The sequence below is a fragment of the Ziziphus jujuba genome, chromosome 10, assembly GCF_031755915.1.
Source record: "Ziziphus jujuba cultivar Dongzao chromosome 10, ASM3175591v1".
In the NCBI taxonomy this organism is placed as follows: Eukaryota; Viridiplantae; Streptophyta; class Magnoliopsida; order Rosales; family Rhamnaceae; genus Ziziphus; species Ziziphus jujuba.
This window is the reverse complement of record NC_083388.1, coordinates 9440442-9454618: the sequence shown is the minus strand read 5'-3', so window position 1 is coordinate 9454618 and position 14177 is coordinate 9440442. Positions and strand designations below refer to the sequence as shown.

General features: G+C 26.1%; 1 long non-coding RNA gene across 1 annotated transcript; it reads left to right on the top strand.

Annotated features, from left to right (window-relative positions):
* On the top strand, positions 1 to 551 carry LOC125420785 (uncharacterized). Its single transcript, XR_007239045.2, has 3 exons — positions 1 to 112; positions 247 to 304; positions 435 to 551. It is a non-coding gene; the product is annotated as an uncharacterized LOC125420785 (long non-coding RNA).
* Positions 552 to 14177: the final 13626 nt, after the last annotated feature.

The following is a 14177-nucleotide window of genomic DNA, read 5'->3' as shown; positions in this document are numbered from 1 at the left end:
GTGGAGGCTTTGATTTGTTCACAAAATTGGTTGAAATCAAATCCTATGAGATATGATTATAGAGTTGAAGTACCAATTGAGGATGTTGCATATTATGATTCTATTGAATCAGGTACGATTTTTTTTAATTATTTGTAATTTTATTTTTATCATGTTTTTTAGAGCTTTTTAAATTTTTTTAGTAATATTTACAACGTTTTTTTAGTATTTATTGATTAATTTAATATTATATTTTAATTTGTTTAGGAGCATCTTGTGTTACAAAACAAAATCTACCTCCATCTAATTGATCTATGATTGCTTGGTAAGTTTGTTGTTAATTCCAATTATTTTTTAAATTAGATAATATTTTAGTAATATACTAAATTGCACTTAAGTTTATTGATTGCTAGTTACATTTAATATTTAATGTGTAATTTTAATGCTTGTTGAAGGATGAATGGAATATGGCTTTGCTTGGCATATTGTGATAATGGGATTGTGGTTGATGGTGGTTGCTCGTGGAATGAAGTGTGTGGAAGAAGACTATTTAAAATAATTTTTATTTTTATGTATTGTTAGTTTATTAAATTCTAAGTTAATTTTGAAGTTTAAAATATCAAATATGGTTGTATTCTATTTTATAACTAATATTGGTTGTAAACTTGTTGGAAAATTTATTTGTTGTTGTATGATGTATTTGTATAATTAGGTGATAGCTATAAACTTGTATTGTAGTTGTATAGTTTTATGTTGTATTATTTCACATATTTGATGCTTAATAGTTAGTTTATTTAGTATTTTTACTTAGGTGAATGTATGTTAAAATTATTTAAGTTAGATAATAGTTTGAAAAAGATATTTAATTTAAAATATAATGCATGAATAATAATATAATTAAAGATTGATAATTAAAAAGGTTTAAAAAATATTTTAAACAATTTTGGCTCAATGTATCAAAATTCATATCTCAAAATAGTAAAAATAAAAAAATTTGGGCCGAAACCCATCATGAGGTCCAAACCGGCCCAAACCAAAAATAAAAAAATTTAGGCTGAAAGTGAAGCTCATCATGAGGCCCAAACTGGCCTAAACCAAAAATAAAAAAATTTGGGCCGAAGCCCATCATAAAGCCCGAACCGGCCCAAACCGTGAACCCAACCCAAATCGAACAATGATCATTCGGTTCGGTTCGGTTCGGTTAGGGTTGAATGTGACGGTCGGTTCGGTTCGGTTTTGTATCTAACCCAAACCGAACCTATCGGTTCGGTTTAAAAAAATCCACAAAATCGAACCAATCCGAATCGAGTCCACCCCTATTACTAACCTAGTTATTAGAAAGGAATAAGTGAGAAGAAAGGGAAGAAAGAGAAAAAATAGATAGAGATTAGGATAATTCTTTTGTCATAACTAAACCATTGTATAACTATAAGTTTATAAAAGACAGAACCCATAAACTAGGAACTACCAACACATTATGAATGTGGGAGACACATCACAACAACCATATAATACATGAAAGAAAATAAGTAAAAGGAAGGGAATAATTGACTAAGCCATTCATGTAGAACCCTTTTAGTTTCTCCTCCATGCATGGCCCATGCAAGGGTATGTGGATGTTGGAATAAAGTGCCCTATCATTCCTCCATCCTCAAGTTTTCCCTAGCCTCAAGAATAAAAATTCAAGGTATTACTTAACAACTCACTATTGGCTTTCCCATGTTGCATCTTCTACCGTCATTCTGACCTACTTCACCAAAATTTCGTTTTCAGGATGGTAACACCTGTTTTGAACAATTTGTTTATCAAGAATAGTTTCCACTTAGGGCATGATAATGGTAGTTTCACTCTTAAGAAAAAGGCTTGATGCTGCAATTATCATAGGACCCTCAAACCTTTTAGCCTGTTAGATACAAGCTTGATATACATAATAAATCTATATACAATAGCTTGAGTTTTTGGATTAATGGTAATTTACCATGGCATCAGAGCTCAAAGTCTTAGAAACCTAAGTTCAAGTCCCACTACTATCACATTACCATAAAGAATTAAAATTTGTAATGCATTAACACTTATAATGACCAAAATGGGCTACAAGTGAGGAAAAATGTTAGACACAAGCTTGATATACATAATATACCTATATCCTAATAGTTTAAATTTTTTGGATCAGTAGTAATTTAACATGAGCAAACAAACATGGAACATATTGTGGATTTTGGAGTCATGAGGCAGCTCCAAATGATAGGAGATTGGTTCTAAATGTTTTAAAATGCGAAAAGGCTCAAAAAACCATGAAAAAAGCTTAAATGATTGGTGACTGGACAACCAATTGCTAGCAATAGGACTGTAACTTCAAGAAGACATGGTTTCCAACCTAAAATTCAATCTAATGCCAATAATAAGATTGTAACTTCAAGAATACATCGTCTTTATGACCTAGACTTCAATCTCACATTAGCAATAAGATTGCAACTTCAAGAAGACATGGTCTTCAACCTCAAATTCAATCTCACACTGACCTTAATTAGTCTGGATTTCATTTACACTTGAGCGGAGATTAGATTTTGAAAGAGCTCTTTAAGAATTGTGCTATGGTCACTTAGTTGCTCATTTACCTCTTGCACCTTAGTTGTTCTTCAAATGTATGAGAGAACAAAATGTAGTGGCAAACCATAAACAACTTCAAATGAGGTGATTTAGGTTGCCGAATGCTCTAAAGTATTGTACCTATACTCAGTCTAAAGGAGCCAATCTAACAATTTTAAAGGTTGTTCTCTTACGAAACATCTTAAATACTATTCTAAGGTACTTTAGTTTATCAATTAGTTTACGAGTGGTAACTAAAACTCACATTCAAAGCAACGCACGAGTTGAAATAAACTATTTAAGAAGTTACTAATGAAGACTTTGTACCAATCATTTATAATAGATGTCAATTGTCAAAACCCTCCCAACATTCCCTACTAGAACCTTAAGCTAGCCTTATTTAAGGAAATCCCATTGAAAATTTTACAGAAAATCCGACAATATTTACCTTAGGATTAGATTTTCGCCAAAAAATATTTGCACAAAAAACACACTCCCAAAAGTACAACCACTTTATTTCTCCACCCTTACTACAATATTTTGACAAGATTGCGCAACACTTAAAAAATAAAGGAACATAGAGCAAAAATAATTAATAATCATGATTAGTATTATACAGACCACCATATCCATAATTTAGGACCAAAGCATTCTGAAGTTATTTTAAGAAACACAATTATTACAGAAACGAAAGAAATAATAATAACAATATAGAAAGATAGATATAAGCACTCTACTAGAATACAGCAACGAAAAGATGTAGTCGGAAGGGTGCGCAGTTTAGCGATCTGTCTACTAACTATCTGAACCTAGGAGAATGAATTTAAAAAACAAAGAAAAACTAATGAGATGCTAATCATCTCAGTGTGTGGTACCCATATAGTATTAATAGTAATATTAATAATAAATATAATACTAATATAAAAAATTTATATAATATATAAAAGAAGAACAATGAATGCCACATATCAGCATATTATCATTTTAATTTTCCTCCAAAATTATTTTTTTATTTTAATTATATTTATTTATATTTATGATCTTGTCTTCTATAGTTGTACCCAAATATATATAAAATTGATTTTAATTTTGAAACAAATTTAAAAAGAAATATTTTTTTAAAAATATCGATAACCATATATTGAACACAATAAAAAATGGTAGATTATTATACTCACGGAATTGCAAACTCATTCTTTAATTATAAATATTATATTATTATAATATTATAATATTTTTATAGTATTATATCTGTTTTTTTATTTTTATATATAATAGATTTGGGTTTGGGAATGAAGGAATAAAAATATATATTTTTATTATTAGAATATTTTTATGACATAAAATGTATTTGTATATATATTGTTTGCTTAGTTAAACATATTTTAAATATTTTTACCTATATAAATATGGTTATATAGAAATTAATAAAAATATTTTTTTATTTGGACATAAAAAAACATAATATCATAAATAATAGTTGTTGAACATAACAAAATAAGATTTAATTCTATATATAATAGATTTGTTTTTAGGAATAAAGGAATAAAAATATAATTTTATTATTATAATATTATATATATCATAAAATATATCAGCATATTGTTTCCTTAATTAAACATATTTTAAATAGCTTTACATATACAAATATTATTATATGGAAATTAATAAAGATATTTTTTTATTTGACCATAAAAAACATAATATCATAAATAATAATTGTTAAACATAACAAAATAAGATTTATATTCAAAATAAATTATTTGATATATTTTATTTACCAATTAATATATATTTTTATTATTACATTATAATATTATATAATTGATTAAAAAGTATGAGATTTTTTACCTTCTATGGTTATACTCAGAAATATATAAAATCAATTTTTGTTATGAAAAAAATTTGACATAAACATATTTTTTTCTATTAATATTGATAAGAATATATATATATATATATATATTCTGACACATATTATTATATGAATATTTAAGTTTTCCTCCAAAAACATAAGAAAAAATTCATTAATGATTATTAGGTGTCAGATAGCCATAATGAAATTTTATCATATCAAAATATATATATATATTTGATTTAATTTATTTTTGATAAAGTTGATTGTGAAACTAATGGAATGAATATCTTATTATTAATATTTTATATAGAAAATCAATTGATATTGTATATTTTTTATTTTATTTAGTTTTGATAAAATTGATTGTGAAAATAATGGAATAAATATTTGATTGTAGATCATATAGAAAATCAATTGATATTGTATATATTTGATGTTATTTAATTTTGGTAAAATTGATTGTGAAAATTATGATATGAATATTTGATTGTGGACATTTCATATAAAAAATTAATTGATATTATATTACAATAATATATATATATATATATATATATATATATATAGATATATATAATAATCACTATGATAAAATTATTCATAGTTATTTGGGTAAGCATTATATAGAAAGCAATAAAGATATACATAATTTTGCCATTAAAAAATTACATAAATAATGTTTGATTTTATTAATGGAAAAGATTTGAAATATTTTTTTCATAATATAAATGTTAAAAAAAAGCATATTTTTTATTATTATTTATGATTCTATTAAAATATTAATAAGTACAAAATGGAGTAGTTATTTTTAAAAGCATAAATGGTTTCATTTTTATTAATTGTATTAAAAAATATATATTATTATTATTATAATATTAGATAATTGATTGAAAAAGTATAAATTTTTTTTACATTTTTATGGTTATATTCAAATATATGTAAAATCAATTTTTGTTTTTAAATAAATAATAAAAATATATTTATAATATTACATATATATATATATATATATATAATTATACTATAATGAATATTGTTATGCATATTAAATATAGGTCATAATCAAATTATATGTAACATTAAAATAAAATACATACAACACACCATAAATTACATATAATTTAATACTTATCTATATCATAATATACAAGTCGACACATATAGTTGTGAAACTGTATATATATATAGTATGTATCAATATATCTATTTTTAAATCCAAATTATTGTTAATTATGTTATAATAATAATAATAATAATAATAATTATATTATAAAGATTTAACATAAGAAAATTAGTTATTTGCAAAGAATTAAAAAAATATATTTGAATTTGAATTTGAATTAAATAGATGGAAATATTATATAAATAAATTTAAATTTAAATTTAAACTATATAAATACATTTGAACTTAAATAATAACTAAACTTATAAAGTAAAAAGGTGTTTATAGGATAAATAATAATAATAATAATAAAATTACATCATGAGTATTTAATATACAGAAATTAATTATTTGCAGTGAATCAAAAAATACATTAGAATTAAATTTAAATTCTACGGATGGAAATTATTATTTAAATACATTTGAATTTAATTTAAATTATATAAATGCATTTGAATTTGAATCTAAATTACATAGATGAAAAAAGTAAATAGGTAAATATTTTTTAATTTGAATTTTACAATTTAATAATGTTATATATAGAGATCAAATTTATAATTTTTATCAAAATTTTATTGTATAGATTGAAAAGAAAAAATTCAAATATACTTATTAAGAATAAAACTTTAAAATAAGTTTTCAAATATAATTAATTATTATAGATTATTTTTAAAATTATATATTATGGTTACATATGCCGTGCATCATATGGAGATGAATGGTAGTAATAAATAATTATTTGATAAATATTAAAAGTTGTAATAATAGCAATATTATTAATGATAATAATAATAATAATAATAATAATAATTACAAGGAAAAATTAAGAAATTGGAATAAAAAATTTAGAAGAATAAATTTTCTCTAAAAATCCTCACTAATTCACTCAATTTGAAAAATTTCCATGCTAAAAATCATTTTTGCAAAACCTATAATTTTGCATTCCTAAATATTTAAATATTTTTGTGGAAAATAAAATAAAATAAAATTAGAACAAAATATTATTTAAATAAATATCTCCAAAAATATTCCTTTAAAATGAAAACATTTTTAAAACATATATCAAGTGTATATCTGATATACCACACTATATACTGAGTGATATCAGGTTGCGCTTGACAACTCAAACACCCTTTGACAAAAAGTTATAGGAATATATATCTGCAATCGGACACCTTCGCATTTTAAGGCGCTAATGCTAATAATCTGTCATCCTACTGTTAAAGGGAAGGGCACTAATGCTTACAATGCATAATATCAACCATCTCTCACTTAGCTCCCATAGGATGGGTAAATAATACTTGTGTGCTAATTAATAATGATGACAGTATAGAATAATAGTATTATATGATGCATCTAAAAACAATACACATATACAAATTTTACTACAATTCTGTTATGAATTTTACTGAGTCATCATAATCAGTATTCTAAAAGGTAGAAAAACGCACCGCTTAGGCATGATACTTTTAGATAACACCTCATATAGTAAAGGCTTAAAAAAAAGAGGCCATCATTGTGTTGACCGCCTAATGCGTGCCTAGGTGCTAAAAGGCACGAGCTTTTTGGTTTAAAGTTTTTTTTTTTATAATTATTTTAAAAAAATATATTAAAAAACAATTCGTAAGAAATTAAAAAATAAAATAAAATAATTGTTAAAAATGAAAACTTTTTTAAGATTAAGTTTTTTTCTTAAACAAAAAAAAATAAAAACATGATATATAAGGATTAAGGAATTATAAAGAAAATTTAACTAAAAAAAAAAATGAAATAAAATATATACTTTTTAGGTAAACGTGGGCATCACACAATTTTTTTATTTAGAGACCCACGTTTTTAATGTTTAAATGGATGAAAGAGAAAAAGCTTGCTAGCTGAACATATTAACTTGCAACTTGCAAAACATATTTTCAAAAATAAAAAATAGGAAGTTTCTATTTACCTGGTTGCTTTTTCCTCTTTACAAGGATATAGAGTATAGGCACAAACTTAAAAAGGACAAAAGTTTCCTTTCTATATGGTCTCTATCTTTCCAAGCATTATAATCTTAAAAATCTATGGTATTTGTTTTCTTCCTTTCTATTTTTTCTTCTTCTTATTATTATTTTTCTTCTTTATTGCACATACAAAGGTAGTATAGACTTATATATATTTGGACATCTAAAATATGAATTATTTTGTTTATTTAGTAACCTTATAATAATTAAAATAATAATATAATTATGAAATGCCTTTTCAAGCCTAGGCTTTGTCTAGTTTCGTAAAGCTTAAGGCTTGACTTTGCTGCTTTGTGACGTCTTACTCCTTTTAGAACACTGATAATAATACATCAACCCATATAATTATTTAATTTATTAAATTGTCTTTACAAAAATCACAACCTTGATGAAATATAATTTTTCATATAAAAAATTATTTTATAATACTCAACCAACAATTTTTGTTTCATAAAAACATATATAAAAATACATTCATGAAACACATATAAATATCAATTTACTTTTTATTTAAATGACAATATTAACCAAAAATTCATAATATCATTTTACACATTTAAACCCAAAAATAAATTTTAGAAAATATACCATTTACCTCGAAATGCGAATCACTCTAGATCTTCCATAGGATCTATTCCTCAATTTACATGAGTGGTAAAGATATTAACAAAAATATAACACCTATTAAGATATTATTTTTTTATTGAGTATTTTACACACAATTTATCTAGTTGTTTAAGTACAAATCTCAACAAAAACTAGCAACCTATATACCAAAACTAAGTTTAGAGTACAAGGCTTACGAATTCGGTTTTACCTATTGGAGATTAAGTCAGTGGTGGATGGAATCTCACAGGAAAGACCCGGCTACTTAATGCTATTGGATCTCACAAGCTAGCTTGAATTGAACCAAAAAGACCTTAGATTTGAGTTAAGAAGGGTAAAAAATGTTGGAATAGAATGCTGGGTCAGCCTAAAACTCATTGAAAAAGGGAGATCGGCTAGCCACCGAAAAATGTTGGAATAGAATGCTGGGTTCTCGATCTCAGCTTGTTGATGATCCATCGGCCATGAAATTTTGAGGTTTTGTTGATTTTTGAGTGGATAATGGGATAGTGGAGGTGGAAAGGTTAGATGGTCATTAGAGAGGGATGAAATCGATCGAGAAAGTTGCTACCCCCACTGTCGGAGAAAAAGCTTTGATCTTGGCATGTCAACTACCTACTCACCGTGAAATTATGCAGGCTGGTGCGTGTTAAGGGGGCTAACTGGCAAGATGATGCATGAGGGTGAAAGGTTGCTGGAAGTGGGAGAGTTGGTCAGAGAAAATGATTGCCTCTCTCTCTCGTTTCTCTTGGGCCAAGTGGCCCAATAAAGGGCCTTCCCAATGCTATTGTGCATTCACGAGATTCATTCCCTTGCTAACACGTGGCTAATGTCCATAATCCCACATTTTGTAAGTAAAATGAGTTCACAAAAAAATTGCAATTTTACAAATCTATAACTTTTCAATTGTAAGTTCTAATTAAGCGTACCATTAATCTATGGATTCATATCAGGGAGCATTATACAATGACACATAAATCAAATCCATAATTCACACAAATAAAAAGTCAACCTTGATCGCGTTCGATCAGTTTGGACCTTACCTTGTTCTACCCATAACTTTATGATCTCAATTCTGATTTTGGTGTGCTACTAAATCTATGAACTCAGGATGATGCATACTTGCAATGATGTCCTGTCTAAAGTGAAATTTCATCTTTATATGAAAGATAATTATGGAACTCACTTGGTCAACTCTAGTCAACTCTGATCAAAAGACAAAAAATTCCTATAAACTTTGGTATGTGGTGTTAGATTGGTATATCGTGTAACTTCACAATGTTCTTGATAGAAGCCTTGGCCGCCCTAGCATTGTATACAAGTGCTTAAGAGGAACAAAGTAAGCATATCTAGTGAGTTGATCGACAATCATCATGCAACCATGAATCCATGGGATGAAGGTAGGCCATCCATGAAATCCAACAATATATCGCTCCAAATCCAATCAGGAATGGGAAGAGGTTGTAGATGTCTAGCAAGCTTTGTGCATTTTTTTTTTTTTCTTCCGGTTGACAAATAGAGCATTTCTTGATAAAGATCTTGACATCAGCTCACATTTTAGGTCATACAAAATCACGTTTCCTACGAATAATAATTTTGTGATATATGAATTGTCCTCTAACAGGTGAAGCATGATACACGTCCAAAGCAAGAGGAATTAGAGTAGAAGTGGGACTTAAAGAATTCTACCACATACAATAAAGCATTGGCTCCTCCATTTTCTTTCCCTTTCTTATACTGAATTGAATATTCATACCCCATTATTTTAGGTAACCAGTAGCATTGAGCTGAAGTAGTGATCCATTATTTAAGCTATTTCTTGTGTGGTAAAAGGTAGAGGAGAAGAGAATGAAAAGTGGTAAATAATACCCTTCTGACAATTCTTAGAGAATATTAATGGTTAAAATAGCAACTTAGCAATTAAATTTTATTATTTTGTTTCACTATTCCATCCCATATTTACTAAAAAAGAGGAGGGCATATAATATTTTCCTATTCTTCCATTTTGCCATTTTACCTTTCATGTCCATTGCCTATTTTCCCTCTTTTCCTACCAGGGTTTGAAACTTCTTAAGAAGTGAACACTTCTCTTACATAATTTTTTTGTTTTTGGTCAATTTTTATGAAACCTCAATATATATTCCTCAAGTTAATTCATCAAGATTGTTTTCATCATTTTTGATAAATAATAGCATTTGTTATGTTAGTTAGCAAAGTGAGAATAATAGCTTCATGAGGGATAATTTAGTGTGATATTATTAACTACGTCTTCGGAAGGAGGTGTCGATCACATCTAAGTAACCTGAGAGAAAAAAGGTTAAGTACTCATGGACTCTATTTTTTTTTTTTTTTCTCTCAATTTCGAACCAGTCATGAACTTTCAGTTGAGATGTCCACCATTTTTTTTTTTTTTTAATTTCAATATAGACTCGTATTTTTTTTTATTTTCATATCTTTATTTTCCCGTTTGGTGCGGAATCTTAGTTTTACTTTTATTTTGGCTTTTGTTATAACCTTTTCTTTTTTTTCTTTTTTTTGGCAAGTTAATAATATTTTTAAATATTCTATTTTTGTTAAGGGAATAGATCAAGTCACAAGAATCAATTAGAATTGTGTCAATAGTCAATAAAAGAAATCAAAGCAAAAATCAAGCATTAATCAAATCGTAGATATATCGATTGATTGACCTCCCTTGTGTGTAGCCTCTGCTACCTCTCCTATAATTATGCATTGATGCATTTTGTGATCTCTATAAAGAAGAGTCATTGGTACTTGTAATATTTGAAGTTTATTGAGATATCAATAGAAATATTTATATTTCTCATTCTGCTCTTCCATTTTCCTTTTTAAAAATTCTTCAATTTTGACTTAATTTTATTATGAGACATCAATTTTTTGACTAAAATTTTCATTACTTTTACCTCCATTTCGATTGAGAGCCTCAATTTCAAAAATTAAAAATCAGAGTTCAAATTGAAATTAAAATTAAAATACAAGATCCTATAAAAAAGTGAAGACAAAATACAAGATTTAAAAGTATAGTTTACCCGAAAAAATTTCTAAGGAAAAAAAAAACAAAAAAATAATAATAATTATATTTGAAGACAGTGTTCATTCTATAACATTTGAAAACTATAAATACACACCCAAAAAAAAAAAAAAAAAAAAAAGAAGCAAACATGTAGGTTTTACCAAATTACAGAGGAAAAACAGTTTTATGTAACTAATATATGGATATAAATGTGTGTGTGTGTATATATATATATAAAGTGATATCATAAATCATTCATAATTTAATATTTAATAAATCTTTTATAACTTTATATATTTTATTTTAATATTATGTATAATAATAGGTTGTTCGATTTAGATACTTATGATATTTAAAAAATTACATAGAATATGACATAATAATTAAATAAAATATCTTTTTTTTAATTCAATAATAGAAAAACCCTTTTTAGGTAATAATTATATAAATGACAAATTATTATAAACCATTTATAATTAAATATGTAATAATATTTTTGTAGAATTGATACGCTTGAATTTGTTGATATATAACACTATTACAAGTGACTGAAAATCTTTGAGCTTACATTTGATGATGGAAAGGAAGTACGAAATGGCAAGGTATATCTATTACATATAATATCTTCTCTTAAAATAGGTTTTGAAAGGAAAGATTTTAGTTAGAAAGAAGTGATGGTTGGGCAACTCCTTTTTGGTTGCTGCAATAATTTTTTTATGTCGTATGCTCTGGAAAAGAAGAGTGTGAGAGCATGTATTCACCCAAAAAAAAAAAAAAAAAAAAAAAAGTGACAGAGAGAGTTCTCGAGGCTCGAGAGAGTAACCTGAAAACATACTCGAAGGAAAGGTGTGGGGCCAAGATATAGTAGTACATTGAAGTTAGGGATAGCCATTCATTAATTCCTGTCAATCCCAGGGAATATGAATATCCTCCTCTTTTAGATTTGCCTCCCTCTACACCCAACCCATTTTGTCCATCCGACAGGACTCTTGTTTAACCAAAACCTACATAATTTTTTTTTTTTTTAAATATACTTTTATTATTAAGAGAGTAAAAATTAAGAATCATTGGAGAGTCAAAGTACACATCATCTTCCAACAACTAATCAATTGTTAGTTTAGAATTTTTCGTTTTAAAAAATATTATAATTTATTTAGGCTATCTTTGAAAGTTGTAAATTATTCTAAAATATAAAAGAAATATTAAAGATTTTAATATTTATTATTTAATTAAAAGAAAATTTTGTAAAAATTTAAAATGTACATGATTTAAAATGAAAATAAAATATATATTCAAAACAAATATTATTATTATTATTATTTGGTCTTTACCTCAAAGTTTTCTTTTACTTATAATGATTTATTTTTGAGGCCTTTTCCTTTTATAATTCGCAACATATATAGGTGAATACATAAAGAACAAATTGTTTTTGTCGTACAGTTGTATATTACCTTTTTTTGATAGAATTTCCATTGAACGTAACTTCTACAAGTGGTCTATGTGCGTAATTCTTGATACGAATATAACTAAATGCATATCTTCTCTTCTTTTCTTTTCTTTTCGTTTTTTGGTTTGTGGAATGTACACGTTTCTATTGTTAGATATTTTTATGACAAGTGAATCTAACTTTCAGTTTTTTTTATTTTTTATTTTTATTTATTTTTTTTTATATGGACATAATTATTTTCTTTAGATGAAAGGTGAACTCCATAGTTTTTTATTTTATCATTTAAAATAATCAAATTCACCAATTTTCAAATGTAAATGCGAATGATATACGAACTAAATCAATTTTATCCGATAAATCTTATAGTTGAAGCAATGAAACTGCAATTAAAGTGGCATATATGCTAAACGTTACTATTTCCATATAGGTTTTTAGTTTGAAACAAACCTAATTAAGTATCATTACATCAACAACATCTTATTATTAATGATCGCTAGTATTACAAATAGCAAACATCACAAAAATTTCAAGTCCTTTTTTTTTTCATCTAGATAATAATAATATTCTAATTTAAAGGAGAATGGGATCATATAACTCATATTTTAAAGGTACAAATATGAAGGGCATAGCACTTAGCAAACCTCATTGTCAAAAAAATTTCAAGGTTGGATAAGGTTCATTAGGAGAAAGATGATATCTCTTGTCCAAACTCCAAAGACATGCCCTTACATGTATATCTATATATATATTTATATATTTGGTAGAATTATATGTACGTTACATACTTTATTTGTAGCCTTGCCTTTATATAATTTTTTTTTTTTTTTTTTTTTTTTTTTTTAGGAATCCTTTATATAAAATTATGGATTGAAATTATTTATGCTCAAAGTTTTTTATATACCTAAGGTTTTTAAAAAGGTAAACCTAACTTTCTCTTTTATTTGATTACTTTGTATTGTAGTCAGCAGTGGAATAATTAGTTGTTTTACACATCCCTTTATGGGTTTGCTCATCAACGCTGATCAAAACAATTTTGAAGGATGTTTGCAATATACCTTTGGACAAAGTCAATGCAGCCAATTCAATATTTCTGAAAAACAAAGCCAAGTCAAACGCCAGTCTAATATGCGAGAAACTTGATCAGAAAGAGAGAGAAGAACAAGAACTTCTAAACTCCTTCCATTCTTGAAAACTGAGTCTCTTGTGCAAAAGACAGATAATTATAATATTTTTATTTTATAAATTAATAATTTAAAACAAAAATCCATTGACAGCTTCATATGCATAATTTTTCTTTTTCTTTTTTTTGGTTTATCTTTATTTATCTGTACTTTGAATTTTTCAAAGTGTTTTTGCTCATACAGAATTCATGTGCTAGTGCTAGCTACTAGCTAGTACTCAACACATTTCAGATCTGGCTTTTTTTCTTGCCAAATATACGATCTGAGTCGACAGTATTCTCGACCCCCAAACAGGAAAAAGAAAATGGAAGAAGATCTCATAAAAAC